Source organism: Delphinus delphis, chromosome 1 (assembly GCF_949987515.2).
Source record: "Delphinus delphis chromosome 1, mDelDel1.2, whole genome shotgun sequence".
Classification (NCBI taxonomy): Eukaryota; Metazoa; Chordata; class Mammalia; order Artiodactyla; family Delphinidae; genus Delphinus; species Delphinus delphis.
In genome coordinates, this window is record NC_082683.1 from 33,882,654 (window position 1) to 33,903,025 (window position 20,372).

Sequence of the window (20,372 nt, forward strand, 5' to 3'; positions counted from 1 at the left end):
AAACCAAAGCCCAGCACAGAGCAAAGGAGTCAGCAGAGTGTGCAAAGCATAAGCAGGAAGGCAGAAAGGGCACGGGAAGAAGGGATGAGTAGATTAGGGTTTTTGGCAAAGGTCAGCAAAGTCTGAAATGGTGGTGGGACAGCAGAGCACAAATACAGCTGGGACAACCAAAAGCATCCTCATCCTGAGCTTCATAGAGTACCCAGAACCACTACCAAGAAACAACTTCCTTGGGGAATTCCCTGGCAGTCCAGTGGTTAGGACTCCGCGCTTTCACTGCTGAGGGATAAGATCCCACAAGCTGCCTCTACCGCCTGTCCAGTGGCACTATTCCGCCCTCTCATTTCCGTTAGCTTGTTGTCTTGTGACACCTACTTAAGGGAAGATTCTGGGCACTCATGATGCTGAAGCCGCCAGGTATTAACTTTAACTTAACTTTAAATTCTATGAAAATTAACTTTAAGTTCCATGAATCAAAGCTAAATGTAGGTCAGAAAATTACTCAACCACCCCTTGAATTAATGCAAGTCAGTGATAAACATTTTACTTCACAATCAGTTAGAAAATGAGTCCTTGTTGGTTTTCATTTGCATCTCTTGGATTATTCAGCATTGACTTTAAATGTGTTCCAGGCTGGGTTCCTTTATACTCTTGCTCAGAAAGGTCCCATTCTGCTGATTTCATCTTTCCCTACTTTGCTCACGTACAGATGTGACGGTAAACACATCTGTGGCTGCCAGGCCTCTGTTGGCCTCCAAAGGTCCATGGCAGCCCCCCAAAGCAGCAAAGCAGGGCAGGAGTGAGACAGCCTCCACAGACCATACTTAAGGAAATCCCTGGGATCATGGCCAATTACATCAAAACCCGACAGCACCACCACCAAAGCAAAGAAATAAAACTGGATCTCTTCTCTTCTGTTTGTAATGGAGACAACTCTCAGTTCTCAAACTCAAGTGTGTAAGGAATACAACTTTACTGTTCTCTAATAATCTGATGTGTATTGAAATCCTCCTTCGGGTAATTACAAGCAATTCAAAGTCTCTCCCCAGCCCCATCTTCCTAGTGTAATATCTAAATTCCAGGGCCTTCCTTAGTGAGTGCCAAGGTGCCAGAGGCAGAGAGGCACCTGATCCTCCAAGTTATCCCCCACCCCCCAGCCTCTGCCCACACCTCCTCTCCCCTCTCCAGCCTGGATCACTGGTCCACTCCAGGTATCGTGGAGACCGCCTCTCGCGACCACAAGGCTTCCTCAGCCACTCTCTAAGCTGACCTCCAAGTCTTCCACACCCCTTCTGGGAGCACTTTCTCTCCCCTGTGCTGTGCAAGGGCTCTGGGAAGTGCTGGGGTGGGGCTGAGGGGCTTCTCTGCCTCTGTAGGATTTGAGGCCATTTCTACTTGAATGCTCCAGGGCCATATTCGTGATGCGAACTCGAGTCATACCTCCTCCCTGGGCTTTGCCTAAGCGCAGGGCCGCAGGTTTCCTCTGCACTCTGGTTCCCCAGGCTTGTGAGGGGTTTGCACTCACTGCCCTTCAGGACTCAGCCTAGACACAGGGCACAGCCTGCCTCCTCAGGGGCCTCAAACATCTTCCTCTCCTCCTTCCCCTCCACCACACCCCTCCCCTCACCAAGGGCACCATGACCCCACTGGGAGCAGGGATGTCTGAAGAGCACTTCTCTTACTCATCAGGCAACCTTCTAAATCTGCTGTCTATGCGCTGAGTTCTTTGGTGCCCCCATGAGGACCAGGCTTTGGAAATGCAAGACCCAAGCATTGATTTCTGAATTCCACTATGTCACTTGTCCCTTGAGGCAATGAATGTGAAATGCCCTAGCTGCCTAGGCAGGGGAATGAGCCATAACTAAAAGGAACCAAAGGGACAAAAACCTCAGTGAATAACTGGAAATAGTATCCTGCCACCTTCCCCATCATCCTTCAGCTGCCCACATGGCTATGGCTCTGTCTGCTTTCCTTTCATGCTTTGTCCCTTTTGAACTTCTCCCCTCCAAAGTCCTTAGTAAAAGCATCAAATAATTAGATGCTGTAATTGCTGTTTGCACAGAGACTAGAGGAAAGGGTAAAAGGGGCTTTTGGCTAGTCATGTAGGGGTGAAACAGCATGAACAGTTCAAGGAACAGCAAGTAATAGAATGTGGTTAACTGTGTAGAAGTAAATGGTGTCATATCATAAAGCGTGATCAGAGGAGGAGGATGCTTTACTTGGTTCTTTCAAGAAGGTCTTAGAGAGAAGGTGTTATTTTGAGTAATTATGAGTTTCATAATATTCTCATTAATTATGTTAGAATGCAAGTTTATTTTTAAAATTTTTAATCATGTAAAGCTTAATAAATAAACAGTATACATACATACAACAACAACAACAAAAATAGAATGTGGTTAAGAAGTAGGGAGCAGGGCTTCCCTGGTGGCACAGTGGTTAAGAATCCACCTGCCAATGCAGGGGACACAGGTTCAAGTCCTGGTCCGGGAAGATCCCACATGCCACAGAGCAACTAAGCCCGAGCGCCACAACTACTGAGCCTACACTCTAGAGCCTGCGAGCCACAACCTCTGAAGCCCATGTGCCACAACTACTGAAGCCCGCATGCCTAGAGCTCGTGTTCCGCAACAAGAGAAGTCACTGCACTGAGAAGGCCACGCACCACAATGAAGAGTAGTCCCCGCTCGCTGCAACTAGAGAAAGCCCGTGCACAGCAACGAAAACCCAATGCAGCCAAAAATAAATAAATAAATAATTTTTTTTTAAAAAAGAAGAAGTAGGGAGCAAGTATCCCATTTATGTTTTAAAAAAGACTGTATTTGTACATGAACATACACATGTGAGCAAAGGTACAGAAGAAGATGTTGGGAGGCAGTGGAATTGGGAAGGAGACTTCCATGCTTTTTCTTTATATGCTCTATTTTGTTTAAATTACTTCCAATGAGAAAGTATCTGTGTTCCATAGAAAAATGAAAGGCAGGATGCATGTGGAAGATGAGTGGCAGATAAAGATGGATAGACAGGCAGGAAGGATGGAAAGAGATGCCTTCACTAGGAGTTTGATCATTTTTGTGAAGCTGGTAAAACACAGACAGAATTTGAGAGTCCTAATCAGTATCTTTTGATTATTAAATCAACACACACTTATGGTAGGGGATTTGGAAAATACAAAGAAATATAAAAATAAAATGAAAATCATTAGTAATCCCATCCCCAAGAGATAGCCAATGTTGACATTCTGGTATATTTTCTACCAATTTGAATTCAATTTCTTTGAATTTTGCTCTTCAAAGAAAATTTTAATTTTATACAGTCCAATTTATGGTTCCAAGATCATAAAAATGTTCACCTATTTTTAATGGTGAAACTTTCATTTTATATTTAAATATTAAGTCTCGCTACAACTTCCTTTGGTTTAAGAAATGAAGTAAAGATCCAGGTTGCTTTAAGTAAACATTTTAATGAAGTATAAGATACATACAGAGAAGTGCACAAAACATAAATGTACAGGTTGATGAATTTTCACAAGTAAACTCCCCCATGTACCACACCATCCAGTTCAAGAGACAGAGCACAACCCACACGGCAGAAGTCCCCTTAACTTCCCCTCCCAGTCATCACCTCCCCTGGGTAGCCACTATTCTGGTTTATATCCCCAGATATTAGTTCTGCCTGTTTTGGTGTCTGGCTTCTTTTCCTCAGCATTATACTTGTGAGATTCATCCACATTTTTGCATGTAGTTATAGATTACTTATTCTCATTCCTATATCTATTACCATAGTATGAATATATCAATACTGTGATTTACTTATCCATTCTACTGTCTTTGGACATTTGGGTTGCTTTCAGTTTAAGGCTATTATGAATAATATGAATGCTATGAACATTCTTATATGTGTTTTTTGGTAATCATATATATACATTTCTGTTGGGTACCTACCTAGGAGTGGAATTTAAGGTAGAGGGTATAGAGTGTTCAGCTTTAGCAGATACTACCAAACAGTTTTCCAAAGTAGTTGTATCAGTTTACATTCCCACCAACAATATATGAGAGTCCAATTGTTCCATGTTCTTGTCAACACTTGCTATTGCCTGACTTTTTAATTTTAGCCATTTTGGTAAATATATGTAGACATACTTATCAGAGTTTTAATTTGCATTTCCCTGACAATTAGTGAAGTTGCGTACCTTTTATTGACCATTTGAACATCCTCTGTGTGAAGTGTCTATTCAAGTTTTTTTCCATTTTTCTATTGGGCTATTTGCCTTTCTCTTATTGATTTGTAGTTCTTTGCAGTATCTTCTACTCTGTGGCTTGTCCTTTCATTCTCTTAATGATGTCTTTTGATGACGAGAAGTTCTTAATTTCAATCTAATTTAGTTTATCAATATTTTTCTTTACAGTTAGTGCTTTGGTGTCTTGCCCACTCTAAGGCTGCAGACATTCTCTTACATTTTCTTCTAAGAGCTTTCTTGTCTTACTACCATATTCAGGCCTATGATGCATCTGGAATTATTTTTTGTGAATGGTTTGAGGAAGGGGGTCAAGATTCACTTTTTTCACATGGCTATTAAATTGGATCAGCACCATTTATTGAAAAGACATCCCTTCTCTACTACATTTTGGTGTCACCTTTGTTGTAAATCAGTGATCATCTGAGGGTCTCTTCCTAAACCGTCTACCATGTTCTGTTGGGCCATTTGTCTATTCTGGCACATACACCACACTGTCTTAATACTATGGCTTTATAATTAGTCTAGATATCTGATAGTGGAAGTTCTCTCAACTTTGTTCTTGTTCTTCATGATCATTTTGGCTAATTTTGGCCCTTTTCCTTTCCATACAAATTTTATAATCAGATTGTTAATGTCCATTTTAAAAGCCTACTGGAATTTTGAATGGTGTGCAGAATTTACAGATACATTTGGGGGAAATTGACATCTTTACAATATTGAGTCATCCAGTCTATGAACATGGTATATCTCTCCATCTATTTAAGTCTCATTTAATTTCTCTCAATATGTCTTCTTGTATTCAGTATAGAAATCTTGTACGTCTTTATTATATTTGTTCCTATAAATATGATGTGTTTTGAGGTAAATGGTATCATTTTTAAATTTTCATTTTGCATTTTTGTTACTAGCATATTGAGTACAATTGATTTTTATATATTGACCTTGTATTCAGCAGCCTTGCTAAACTTACTTAGTAATTCCAATAGTTTATCTCTAGATTCTTTTGGATTTTCTAAATACGCAATCATTTTACCTCCTGATAATGACAGTTTTATTTCTTACTTTCCAATCCATATGCCTTTTATTTCTTTCTCTGGCCTTGCTGCAATGACTAGGACTTCTAATGCGATGTTATATAGAAGTGGTGACAGCAGACATCCCACGGAGAAAGCTTTCAACATTTCACCATTAAGTATGATGTTTGCCTTAAGTTATTTGTAGATACTCATCAGATTAAGGAATTTCCTTTACTAAGACTTTATTTTAAGTCATGAATCAATATTGAGTTTTATAAAATTATTTTTCTGCATCTATTGAGATGACTATATTCTTTTTCTCTTTACTCTGTTATTGTGGGGAATTACCTTGGCTTATTTTGACTACTCTTGAAACCTATTCCACTTGGTTACGATGCATTACCCTTTTTATGTATTGTTTAATTCATGTTGATTATATTTTGTTTAGGATTTCTCTACCTATGTCCATGAGAGTGTTTGGGCTTTAATTTTCTTTTCTCGTAATGTCCTTGTCAAGGTTTGGTATAAAGGCTTTCCTTGAGAATGAGCTGAGACATGTTACCTCTTTTTCTATTCTCTGAAGAATTATTTTAAACATCTTGAAGACTTTACTAGAAAGACCATCTAAGCCTAAAGTCTCTGTTTGATTGTTTATCTGTTTGGTGGGAAGGTCTTTAAGAATGAATTCAATTCTTTAATGGATATAGCTCCATTCAGATTTTCTATTTCCTCTTGCGTTAGTTTTGGTTTTTTAAGAAATTTGTTTATTTCATCTAAATTGTCAAATATTTTGGCATAAAACTGTCCATAATATCCTCTTATTAATAATCCATTTCATCCTTAAATGTCTAACCATTTTTTCCCCAAGTCACTTGTTGAATAATAAATCTTACAAAATGATACATATGCTACCTCTATTATATATGAATTTCATTTAATCAGTCATTCAAAAATATGTATTGACTGAAACTATGATTCAGTCATTATTCCAATGCTGGGAATATAGCATTAAACAAGACAACATTCCTGCTTCATGAAGCTTACATTTAGTGAAGAAAACAGATAATAAACAAGATAATGATAAGGGTTCTGAAGAGGAGGAAGGGGAAGAACTGTTTTACATAAAATAGTCAGAGAAGGGTCACCTTGATGAGGTCATATCTGATCAGAGACCTGAATGATGTGAGGCAATGATCATAAAAAGACCAGAAGGAAGAAGTATAAAGGCCCCACAGCAGAAATGTACTTGGCATGTTCCAGGAAGAGCAAAAAGGCCAGTGAGACTGTAGCAGAGTGAGAAGGAGAGAAGCAGAGATGTATTTAGAAACCTAGGCAGGGGCCAAATAATGCAGTGATCTACAGACCATGGTAATGATTTGGGATATTCTAAATGTAATGAGAAAACAATGGTTTTGAGCAGGCAAGTAACATGATCTGACATGTTTTGAAAGATCTCTCTAACAAATGTGTGTAGAAGAGACCATAAGAGGAAGAAATGGAAGTATAGAAGTCAGTTAGGAGCTATTGCAATAATCCAAGCAAAGGATGGTTATGGCTTGGACCATGGTGGGAACCGCGGAGGTAAGGAGAAGTAGTCAGATCCAGGCTATATTCTGAAGGTGGAGTCAAAAAAGTTTGAAGAGGACTTGCTGATGGCCTAAATGTGGAAGTTACAGGAAAGAGAAGACTCAAAGATAACTCCTCGGTTTTTGGCCTGAGCAAAAAGATGGTGATGCCATTCTAGGGGCCTTTTCAGGAAGGGAGCAGGTTTGGAGGAGGGGAGGTTGGGAATCAGGACATGTTAAGTTTCAGATCCTCTTAGACACCCAAGTGAGAATGCAAGTGGGCAAGTGAATATATGGGTCTGAATCTCAGAAGAATGATGAAAACCAGAAATACAAACTTAGGAGTCACACAAATAGATATTTAATACTACAGGACAGGATAAATTCATCTAGGAATGAAGCCTGAGCCCTGAGATACTCTAGCTTCAGAAATCGGGAAGAGAGGATCCGTAGCAAAGAAGACAGAGGAGTATCCAGTAAGGTGAAATTCTCGTATGTGTATGAGCCTGTTTCTGAATTCTCCACTCTGTACTCCTGATCTTTTTGTCTGTTCCTGTGTCAGTTTTGATTCTTTTAATTCCAATTAACAGACAACCCAACTCAAATCAACTTCAGCAATGAAAGGAAAACCAGGTTTGACTCCAATAATGTCACTTAGATGCAGTTTCTCTCCATTTTTCTGCTATGCTCTCCTCCGTGGGCGACTCATCCTTGGAGGCTGGGGTCCCACAAGCAGGAAAAGAGTGAATGCTGCTGGGCATCAGAATCCACAGATGTCCACCACAATTACTGATTACAATTCCTCTGCCAACACCAAAGGGGTTTAATTACTTTACCTATGGATACACTTTTCATAAGTAGTAGGACTTTTATGTTTACATCACTATGATTCTTTAAAAAAAATTCCAGCTATTCACTCATATTTATTCTGAAAGAATCTATACTTATAATCTGTCTCCTACTCTGGTCATATGGGCCTGTTTCCCCAAAGCACCTTAAATTTTTCTTGCCTACAAAGCACATTTCATCCTCATTCCTCCCCTAGAATACTTTCTCCCTTTCTCTCTTCCTATCCATAAATTTACCCTCCTTCAATACACAGATCAAATCTTCCCTCCTCCATGATATCCTTCTCAATTATCACATCTGGCAGTGTTATCTCTGTCCTCCTATATACTTTACAGCATAAATAACATTTTTTTAAATGGTCCAGATTTGTCAAGTATCTTTTCCTATTTGCCAATCTCCCAACTAGAGTGTAAATTCCTCCAGGAAGAACCCTTGTTTCATATTTCTATATAATCTTCTCAGCAATCTGCCCAACCCTAAACAAATAGTTTCTACACTGAATATTTTTAAACAATGGGCTGGTTAAGCTACCACCCCTATTTTCTCTCCTCTTATTTTCTAAAGAATGAACAGCAGCAGCAGAAAGCAATAAAGGAATAATGTTTGTGGTTTATGATGTGGATTCTGCTCTGTAGGTGAGCTTCATCATTTGGGAATGGTTGTAAGTACTTAGTATATAGTACCCTGGGTGCTGAAGCTTTGGTTTTAGGTACTCTGCAAGGTGCTGGGGTACAGTGATGAATAATATAGACATAGTATCTGTCCTTGTGAAGCTCAAATATTTCTTTTCCAGTGCTGTAATTAATTATTACCTTCTTTTCATAGTAGCTTTTAATTAAAATAAGTTCTTAATTTTAATGTAATCAATTTTCTCAATCCTTTCTTAAGTTTGCTTTTTGCATCTTATTTAAGAAGTCCTTCCCATGCAGGGATCATGAAGGTATTCTCTTGTATTATCAAAATGTTTATAGATTTTCCTTTCCTGTTTAAGTTTTTAAATCCCCTTGAAATTGATTTTCATGTATTATATACGATAGTCAGATGATGTTTGTCCATATGCATATCCATGAGTCGCAGTACCCATTTATTGGAAAATTCAGTGTTAATCTGTAATGCATACTCTGCAATACATAAGGAGTCCATAAGTGCACAGGTTTGCTTCTGGGCTCCCTATTTTGTTCTGTTGGATTGTTTGGTTATTCTTGAATCAATTTCACTCTGTTGTGCTTACTATAGCTTTATTATAAGATTTGATATCCATAGGGCAAGTCCTCTGACCTAGTTCTCCTTTAAAATGTCTTAGCTATGATTGCAGGTATTTCTCTTCCTCCTTATAGTTCTGTCATCCTTTCCTTTATATACTATTCTATGTTATTAACATATTTAATATTTCAAACTGATATTTTTCCTGGTAAAAGTAACTTTTTACCCCCAGTGATGTTTTTAACCATAACATCTGCTTTATCTGATATTGTGCTTATTGTTTTGACAGTATCCCATCCTTTCACTTTCATTCTCTCTACAGTTTTGTTGTAGATAAGCCTTTCTTGACTAGCTGTGATGTTATACACTCTGCTTCTATTCTTTCCCTGGTTATTCTAGAAAATACAATATGCATTATTAACTTATTAGTCTAAGAATGACTATTAATCTTTACTCTCCTTCCAGGTAATATCAGGATGCTAGACTCCTTTCTTAACTTGTATGCCATTGTTGTCTTACTTTCAATTCTCTATATTTTAATGCATAAGATATTAAAATTCTATTTTATATTTAATTTTTCCTACATTTACATTTACCCACATATTACCTCTTTTTAAAATACTTCATCCCTTACTAGCGCTCAGCTTTTACCACTGGAGTCACTTTCCTTCTGCCCAAAGGAAAAATCAGTGAAGATTTCCTTTAGGGAGGCAAACTCACAAAGTGTTGGCAAACTCTACATTTTCTTTATATAGAAATGTCTTTACATTGCCATTTTCTTGAAAGGTATTTTCTCTGTGCATAGAATTCTAGGTTATCAGCTAGTTCACTATAGAAATCATTCCACTGTCTTCTGGCTTCCATTGTTGGTATTGGGAAGTGTGTAAATCACTTTTCAAGGCAATGTGTTTTTTTCTGGATGTTTTTAGAATTTTCTCTTTGCCTTTGGTGCTCTGCTTGTGAATTTTTGGCTTGATATGTTCTACTGATTCTGGAAAAATGTCAGTCATTATCTCCTCAAATAGTTGCTTCTACCCATTCTCCCTTGCCTTTTTGTACTCCAATTAAATGTACATTAGAACTTCTCGTTCTATCCTCCATGTCTTTTTAAAAAAATTTATTGAAGTATAGTTGATCTATCCTCCATGTCTTTTAACCTCTCTTCCATATTTTCTGTATTTTTGTCTCCCTATGCATCATTTTGGATAATTTCTTATAATGTAACATCCAATTCACTAATCTCTCTTTGATTTTACCTAATATGTTATCTAATGGTAATCCATTAAGTTTTTAAATTTCAGTTTTATATTTTTATTTCTAGAAGTTCTATTTGGTCTTTTTCAAACCTGCCAAGTCGCTTTTAACTGTTACCCATTCCCTGAAAATATTTACAAGCTTGCTTTTATTTCTATGAACATAATAAACATAGTTATTTGTCTCTGATTAAATACATAAAGAATTTGTGAGTCTTTTTTTTTTCTTTCTATCAGTTACATCTGCTAGTTCTCTCATCATGTTTTGTTTCCTCATGTGCTTTGTTCTTTCTGACTGTACTGCTCATTGGCCCTGGAAAACTAGGAAGATGCTTTCCTTTAGAGAAGATTCATCTTTGATTCTGCCAGGTATCAGGGGAGGGGAGGGGGCAGGGAACACCAGCAACCTGGAACTACCTTAAAGCCAATTTTTCCTACATTTACATTTACCCACTTATCTACCTCTTTTTAAAATATTTCATTCCTTGAAGTATTTTACAACCCAAAGACTCTCTTTTTTCCTTGCTGCCAAAAAGACAGAATACTTCCTACCTATATGGCAGCTTGCCTATGTGATTCTTTATACAACCCTTCTTCTTTCACAACTTTGAATCAAACTATGCCAGGAGGGTTTCTTCTACCAGCTGTACATCCAGTTTTCACAACAATTGCTGTAAGCAAGGGATATAGCTTTTTCACATCAGGGTGCACTTTTCACCTTAAAGAATATGACTTTTCTGGTACTTTCTAAGATCTACTGCTGCTGGTGTCTCTTGCTATCTCTGTGCTGCCTCCCTTCAGTTCTCCCCACGTGGCTTCTACCTGATCTCATCTATTTGGGACAGTCTTAACACACATGTTGAAGTCTACAGATTAAATTTCTTTCCTAATTTTGCTGGAAATGGGGTTTGCAAAATCTTCATTATTATTTTTTCACCTTCCTTGTTGCTTCTAAATATTTTCAAGGAAGAGAGGGGGAAATGCCAACTATTGCAATAATGTTTATACACAAAGGTTGGAATCATCTTGACTCTCCTCTCTCATATCCAGTACAAAAATACATCATTAATTCCTGTCAACTCCACCTTCAAAATATATTCAGACCTTGTCCACTTCTCACCACCTCCATCTCTACCCTAGTCCTAGCCACCATTATATTTTATCTGGACTATTGTATAGCCTCCTAATTAGTTGTCCTGAATACACCTTAGCTGCCTTGCAGTCTATTCCCATACAGCATTTACATTTATTTTTCTTAATTGAAGTATAATTGATTTACAATGTTATGTTAGTTTCAGGTGTACAGCAAAGTGATTCTGTTATACTGAGAATATATATATATATATATATATATATATATATATGTCCTTTTTCAGATTCTTTTCCATTATAGGTTATTATAAGATACTGAATATAGTTCCCTGTGCTATACAGTAGGGCCTTGTTGTTTATCTATTTTATATATGGTAGTTTGTATCTGCTAATCCCAAACTCCTAATTTATCCCTCCCCTCACCCCTGTTCCCCTTTGGTAACCATAAGTTTGCTTTCTACGTTTATGAGTCTGTTTCTGTTTTATAAATAAGTTCATTTGTGTCATATTTTAGATTCCACATATAAGTGATAAAATATGGTATTTCTCTTTCTGACTTACTTCACTTAGTATGATAATCTCTAGGTCCATCCATGTTGCTGCAAATGGCATTATTTCATTCTTTTTTATGACTGAGTAATATTCCATTGTATACATGTACCACATCTTCTTTATCCATTCATCTGCCAATGGACATTTAGGTTGCTTCCATGTCTTGGCCATTGTAAACAGCAACATTTACATTTTTAAGACATAAGCCAGCTCATGCCACCTATGCTCAAAATCTTCTAATGGCTTCCTACCTCACTAGAATAAAATCCAAAGTCTTTAGCATGGCTGTGAGACTCTAATTCCCTCCCCCTCCCCTTCTCCCATGATTGTTTCATTCTAGCCACCATATCCTCCTTGTTGTTTTCCAAACAGGTCAAGCATACTCCCACCTCAGGACCTTTGCACTTGCTAAACTGCTCCACCCCTAGGTTCCCTCATGGCTCACTCCTCACTTCATTCACATCTCTACTCAAATATCACTATGTCAGGAGGTCTTCCTTGAACAACCTCTCTCACACAGCATCACTACCCCGCACATCCACTCCACGTCTCCTTACCCAGTCTATTTCTCGTCTTGGCACTTATCACCACCTTACATATTTTATACTTACTTGCTTCTTTGTTTGGCGTTGTTTGCTTTCCCCCACCAAGATATAAGCTCTATGAGAACAGGGCCTTTGTCTGTTTTTGTTCACTGATATATCACAAGCATCTAAACGGTGCTTGGCATTATAGTAAGTGCACAGTAAGTGTCACTGAATGAATGCTGTGGCTACAGAGGAACCCAACTGCAGGAAGTAGCGTGAAAGCAGAGACTGGGCAGCTCCTCTATCTCTGCTGCCACACTGTCTCTCACTACTTGCCGTCCAGCTTCTCTGCTCACTCAGCCACCTCCAACATCACCATTTTCAGCCTGAGTCTACAAGTCCTTCCCACCTGAGGTTCCTCAGCTTGGTGTCTAAATCCCAAATATCAGATTGGTCTGCCTTAGTCCAAGAACCCTTCCAGAGTCCAATTAGCCACTGTTGGGGGGATAGACGGTGGGTGGGGTCTGTTCACATGCCAAGTAGAGTCACCCTCTCCAGACTCTTTACAAATGGGAAAGATGCTGGGGATCTTTAATTCAGATACAGAACAAGCCTCCACTAACACATCCCTGACACTGGCAGAGAGAACGGGTGTGACTTCTACAAGGGTACCTCTAACAAATGCCTTCAGAGTCCTGGCAAGTGATATAAATGAGTGAATTGGGCAGGATGGTAAGGATGGCAAACGAGGGAGTCTCTGCTACATCCAAAGAGGGGTGGCTACTATAACTAACTACTGCCAAGGAGGAATGTGGACCCGCCGTTGCCAGATCTTCTGATGGTTCAAGAGAAACCAAGAAATTTGGCAATTTGGAAATTGTAGTGTGAAATCTCCCGCTTTCAACTAATCCAGTTTTTAAAAAATAAAACACTGCGCAGACCAAATAAAACACATCTGCTAACCAAATTTGGTTCAGGGCTACCCGTGTTCAATTCTGTTTTATACAGTCAGCTCAAAAATAGGACACAGGTAATTTATCACCCTCAAGAGCAATGTTTCCCAGGGGGTTCAGTGTGAAGATTTCATTAGCTGGGGGAACCAGAGCTCTCGGTCCCCTTTCACAGCACCTGCCTTCATTTTCTCTACCAGTCCTGGTACAAACTCCCACCAATTTTACCCATGAGAGACGAGGCCTAATGGAAAGAATTAGGGCTTTGGAATCAAACAAACTGGGTTAAAACCCAATGCTACCTCTTAGCTTTCCTTAACTTCTCCAAAACTCAGTGTCCTCATCTGCAACCTGGGAATACTAATTCCCACCTAGAAAGGTTCTAAGGAATGGAATCAATATAAGTAAAGTGCTTGGTGCATAACAGAGGCACAGAGTAGATAACTCTTATTAGTAGCCTAGGAGTCGCCCTCACCATAGAAAGGCATGATAAAATTTTCCATAATGTAAAAGTTTTGAAAGAAAGGTTGCAGGAGGACACAGCTACAACCTGAAAACAAAACCAAGCGCTCTTCACTCTCCACTCTGTGTCTAGACAATGGAAGAATCCGGGAAGTGCTCAGATCGACAGCCTACAGGGTTCCTGTACTCCCAGGACAGAGATTGTGTCTTTGAAGCATTACACGCAGTGTCCTCAACAAAATCACCTTTAGAAAAGTTTCCTAGAACTTTTCAGAATTATTCTGGCAGGACCCAGCTTCCCTTCTTGGCCTATAAACCCTTGTGCCTTCACAAATTACCCTGACAGCCTCCTCCCACTCCAAGGGCCTCTACTTCCTGTTCCAAACTACTGTGTTGAGCAATCCAGTTATGGAAATAGCTCCTGGGTGGCAGAGGAACGCCTGTGTTCCGGAGGCTTGTTTCGCTGCTTCTCCCTCCTGCCTGTCAGAAGGGAGGGTGCTGTTATCACTTGCAAGGACTCGAGGAACACTTTATATTTCCCTCTTCTTCCTCTTCCCTCTAGCCTCAATATGCTCCTAATAAGAAATGTTTTTAACATCTAAAGTGGAGTTTTTCAATCTCAACCCTATGAGCATTTCAGTCTGAACAATCCCTTGTTTGGGGGGCCATCCTGTGCATTGTGGGATGTTCAGCAGCTTCCCTGGTCTCTACCCACTGGATGCCGGTAGCAGGTATGCTGTCCCCAGTCGCAACAACCAAAAATGTCTCCAGACATTGCCAAGTGTTCCCTAGGAGGCGAAATCGCCCCTAGTTGAAAACCACTACTCTAAAAGATAGTGGAAAACCAAGGCCAATATTGTCCTGGCAAAAAAAAAAAAAAAAAAATGAGATTATACAGTTTATTTCCACATACACTATTAGACAAAGTATTTCAACTTATAAATTTGTAAATATGAATACAGAACTGAAGAAATGTCGCATCCTAAGCCAGAAATACATAAAGGAACAAGAGAAAAATGAACTTACAAAGCTCGCAACTATTTCTCCTGTCTTTGTGGCTTCCTGTTTAAATCTTATTTGTTTCCTCCAAATTATCCTGTTCTCCAGTCAATGTGGTAACCATTTTATGCCAAGCCTTCTCTGAAGTGACATGCAATCTGCATTGGAGAGAAAAACTCCTAATGCCTCTCTGAGCACTCCCCATGAGGTGTGGTAGCTCTACAGCACACACTCAACAGGTGTCACTGGAGAACGGAAGCCCCCAAAGAAGATTTCCCAGTGAAATGAGAAGAAAGCATCACGTCCTCCTGGTATGGCTTCAAACACCACCAGATTCCCATCATGGCCAAGAAGCAAAACACAAGGCTAAAAAAGCAGTGTGAGAGGTTACAACACCCAAGGAGAAATACTATTCTATTTCTTCATTAGGCAGAGGGAGTTTCCCATGGTACACTCCCCTCCTGAAAAGAAAGAAAATCTGCTTTCCACTCTGCACAGGGCTTACACTAGCCACAGTCTGTTATTCAGCTTTGGGGGATATACATACAAAGTTGTCTCTCCTCCCCACAGCACTGGACTTCCCAGCTCCACTCCCAACGCCCACCCCCCCACCCGACTCCAGAGAGATGTTGACATTTTCCTCCTCTCTGACGCTTGTGGACAGGCAGATGCTGGGTGCAGGGGATTCTGTCTTTTGGGGTCCATTACTTCTTCAATCCCAGGCCGCCACCTGTCTCAGTCTGGATCCCCTCAATCCTAGATTCTGGCCAAGGCCTCCTAACTTGTCTTCCTGGTTTAGAGTTTCCCTTCTAATCCAGGTTTCACACAGATGTTGATCTTTCAAGAGCACAATCCAGAAGGGCCCAGAATCCTTCTGTGGTTTCTCGTTCCCTATCACTGGATACAATCCCAGCTGCTTCTGTGCACAGATTTGTGAAACACACCAAATGGCTGGCTCAGGAGGTGCCCGAGCAGCAGCAGGATAAGCACTGAGTGAAACAGGTATGCACACGTCGGGGGTTCATCCATTGTATAGATGGTGAAGGGAGAAAGGGGTGGAGGCTGTTAGATGCAGTGACCTTAAAGTTTCCTTTCAACCCTGACTTGCCACAATGCTGGGAACTCCTGGATCCGCCATTCAGGTCCTGCCATCCAGGTCCTGCCATCATCTGACCCCAAGCCTCCCGCAAAGTGATGTCAAATGGTCCTCCACGAATGCTCCTGCATTGTCCAGCACATGATTACCCCACTTCCACAGCATGACTTCTTTTCTGCTTGTCTTTTATTTTTTTAATTACAAAGGAATGATGCTGGTGGCAACAGAATAAAACAATACTGAAATATTTAAGATAAAGTCTCTCGACCACCGCACTCCCATGGTGCAGTGCATGGTGGCCACTGGCAAGCATACATTGTGCGCCCTCCAGTCCTTCTCCATGACACATACACATACGCATGCGCACACACGCCACTCATTTGATACTTGATCTTATACTGTGCCTTAGGGAGGAGGAAATTTAATTCTTACATGCATTGACTCATCTCTCCAGCTCCCCAGGAGGTTAAGGCTAGTTAGTTCATCTGCTTCAATTGCTATTATCCCACCAATGAGGAAATGGGAGGCAGGGAGATCAGGTACCCTCCTCAAAATCACAGATTAGTTGGTGACAGAATTAAGGCCAGAATAAGAACTCTTAGCCCAGTGTTTGTTATTACACTGTAAGTGCTCTTCTCCCCACAGTGCAGGGTGTATGCAGGCAGCAGGTAGAAATAAATACTTGCTGGAAAAAAAATAACCTACAGAGGCAGGATAGCACAGTGGTTAAGTACTTGGACTCTGAACTCAGGCTGCCTACCTTAGGATCTAGCTGTCGTTTACTTAACTATGTGACCTGAGTCGATCAACTGGGCCTCAATTTCATTGTCTGAAACTGGGGTAATGATAGTACCTCCCTTATAGGATTGTTGTGAGAATTAGATAAGTTAACATCTGTAAGGCACCCAAAACAATGCCTGATACCTATGCTAATAAAATCAGCATCATAGTACTAATATAGTCCCCCAAATACAGTAAATATCATCCTTCTTAAAATTTAAGCTGGCAAATCAAAACTAAATCTTGTTAACTCGGTTCCTCGTTCAAAAAGAAATCAGCATGTCGGGAAAACTCACATGCTATTAGTCCACAAAATACTTAAGTGACACCGTGACTGAAATCATTTCTACAAGTAGGAATGACCTCATAATGACCTCATAGATCAAAAGCATTGTAACACCTACCACACCAAAGAATAAAAAACCTTAACAGCCTCTAGCAGTAATTATCTAAGTAAAGTAGGCTGCAAAAATGTTGAAGAATTGTTTTTGCCATGACAATATTTCGAGTAAATTGCTGCTTCTATACTAAAAGTACTGGTGTTGCAGAACTGGCATACTAATAGAAAGATTATTATAGAAACGCTATTAAAATGAATTAGACATTATTAAAGATTCAACACTACAACAGTGCCTGATTACAAGAGATTTCAAGCTGTATTGCTTAATGGGCAGAAAAAAGTGCTAATTAAGGCCACTCTTAGAGGATGTCCCTAGGCAGGTTTGTAAACCACAGGCAGCAAGAGGTGTATGGACTAAATGCAGAACCAGTAACGCCAGCCCAGATGGATACAGTCCTACCAGGAAGATAGGGAGAGAACAGGAAAAGCCAAGGTTTTCTGCACAGGAGGGGTAACCTGGTAAAGCACTATCCAAACTTATCTGAACCTCAGGGTTTTGGGGGGTTTTTTGTTTGTTTGTTTTCCTTAACTGCTTTGTCAGCAACACTTCTAATTCCTCCTTTGCTTAAGTGAAGAAACCCAAATAACCCACCATAGATTAGCGACCCTTAATAAACAGTATAAGCAGGGAGAGGCAGAGAAAGCCTTGCCATTATCACCAAAGCCTTCTCAGGCAACCAGAAGACACTGAATAGCTCTACTGGCAGCACCTCGGCCAAAAGCATCTCTCACCGCAAACAGCCTAAAGCTCTCAGTGGTTCTCAGAGTTGCTAGACTAAAGGCATTAGCCATGCGTTTCAGGATCTATTTTGCTTTCCCACCTTGTTAATTAACTAATCAGGGATGGCAACGCGCTTCACAAATACAAAGTGTCAGGGAAATGCTAAGTAAATTCGTCTACACGTTCTGTCAATGCTCAATTAGGAAAGGGGGAAGAGCGAGAGGCTGAGCTTTCCCCAGGATGCTGCAAGCTAGGGGATAGGCTCGCTAACGTACAAGCGGAGAGAGACCTGTGTGCCCTGCAGCAGCCTCCAGCCCAGAGCAGGGCTCTCGGCAGGACTTCTGGAAAGGAAACCTGGACCAGGGCCACCCCGGGGCAAAGGCAACGCTGCTCGCAAGGCGCATCCTCGCAGCTCAGCCTCCATCTCTCCGCATCTCTCAGATGTCAACAAACCCGGACCACAAAGTGAAACTTTCCGGGCCCCCGCTGTCGCGCTGGTTGTCTGCCCTCTGCCTGGGAGCGCGGCACGGGGACAGGTGTGGGGCCGAGGCTCGGGAGGGGCCCCTGCCCCCAGCCCCAGCGATTGTGTAATCGGCCCGAGATGGGGGTGCTCGGGACCAGCCCCACGCCGGGATGCGGAGGCGCGGCCCGGGGACCCGGCTGCAGGCGCGGCGCCCGGAGGTGTGGGGGGGGATGGGGAGGACGGTCGTCCCGCCCCCCGGGACCGCCCCCGGGAGGCAAGGGGAGCCGCGGCGCTGACACAGCCCGGAGGGGGCGCCCGCGCGGCGGACCGCTGCCGAGTAGGGGGACGCGATGGCTCGGCAGCGCAGCCGGCCTTACCTGCGCGCCGGGCCGGCACGGCGAGAGGCGGCTCGGGATGCCGGGGCGACGGACGGCGGTCGGCAGCGCCGGCAGCCACCGGGGCCACGACATGTAAGGAACCGCGGCGGCGGCGGCGGCGGCGGCGGCGGGCGCGGGACTGACAGCCCCAGGCCCCGCCTCCAGGCCCTGGGCCCCGCCCCCTCCGCGGCCGCACGGCTGGCCCCGCCTCCTCCGCCCACCGCTGGGGTCAAGCTCGGTCCACTGGCCCGGAGGGCGGGGCCCCTCGCTTCCGATTGGTCCGGGAGATAACCGCCCCGCCCACTCCCCACCCCCTCCTTGGCGGCGAAGCGGCGCGTGCGCGGTGGCTGCGATGGGCAACGCGTAAGTGCTGAGTGCTGGCGTTCTGGGTCCGCTACAGCTGGTATTGGGCATCCTTCCTTATCCGGAACGACTGAGAGCCTTGGGTGACCTGAAGAACCAGGAGTCAGACTCAGACTTCACGGTGAATTTTCTTTATTCACCTGTGAACGAATCTGCGGGGAAAAAAGTCAAACCGGAATGAGCCAGGCTCTAACTACAGGAGACCGCGAAACTAGGAACTACAGAAAACGAACCGCTGGCCCGGACGTATCTGCGACAGGTCTAGGGGTGCTTTATCCACGCGCTGGATTCGCTCCCTGGTCAACAAGTGTGATGGGTGTGCAGAAGGTCCAGTAGCTGTGAAGCGAGGTTAGGACATTAAGGTTGTGCCGACAGAGGACGTGAGAGGGATGTTGAAGAAAGTAGCCTCTCTCCAGCGCCTACTTCCTTCTCCCCACCCCCCCCCACCCCTGTATATCTCACCGCTCCCTCTGCGGCTCCCGCCACCCTCAGCCTGTAAATAAGAAGGGAAACATATATCTACACAAAAACTTGTCCACAAATGTCGTAGCATATTCATAATGGCCCAAAATTGGAAATAATCGAATGTCCATCGTTTGATGAATGGATAAACAAATTATGGTTTATCCATACAGTGGAATTTCATTGGGCTATGAAAAGGACTGAAGTACTACTGATCCATGATATTATATGGACGAACATTGAAAACTAAGTGAAAGAAGCCAGGCGCAAAAGATCATATTGTATATAAGTCCACTTGTATGAAATGTCCAGAATAGGCAAATCTATATAGACAGGAAATAGGTTGGTGGTTGCCAAGGGCTGGGGGAAGGGAGAATGGAAAGTGACGGCTAATGGGCATGGGGTTTCTTCTGGGGTGATGAAAATGTTCTGGAATTAGATAGGAGTGATGATTGCACAACTTTGTGGATATACTAAAAACCACTGAGTAATACATTTTAAAAGAGTGAATTGTATGGTATGTGAATTATATCTCAATTTTTTTTTTAATCAAGCTACAATTTTTTAAAAACCACACCTAACTCCCTTGAGGCTGTACCCTTTCCAATTACCATGCACTTTCCCAGCCCTTCTCATCCAAGATTCTTGCAAGGGTGGTCTGCATGTTTTTACTTCTACTTCCTCATCTCCCATATATATATTAGTTCTCTAGAATGTGGCTTCTGCCTGCACTAGAGCTCAAAACTGATGTCTCCCTTAATCCTTTGGCTTTCTGTGACCCTGAACATTCCTGGTTCTCCCCCTTCTCTCCATTCTTTCTGTCTTTTGACCTTCATTTCCTTGGCAAACTTATTTTAAATATTGATGTTTTCCATGGCTCCTCCCAAAATCCTTCCTAGGTTCTATCAGCCATGTCCATGAGTTCAGTTACTGAGCTTCAAATTCTTACATGCACCTGATGTCCCACAGGTTTCTCAAACTCAGCATGTCCTAAGAAATTTGTCA

At 41.9% G+C, this 20,372-nt stretch overlaps 1 long non-coding RNA gene across 1 annotated transcript in view; it reads right to left on the minus strand.

Moving 5' to 3' along the window:
* The window catches only part of LOC132420107 (uncharacterized), a 344,844-nt gene extending 326,171 nt beyond the window's left edge, over positions 1–18,673 (minus strand). Inside the window, exon 1 of the long non-coding RNA XR_009518315.1 lies at positions 18,543–18,673. This is a non-coding gene — a long non-coding RNA (uncharacterized lncRNA). The remainder of the gene's footprint in view (positions 1–18,542) is intronic.
* Positions 18,674–20,372: the final 1,699 nt, after the last annotated feature.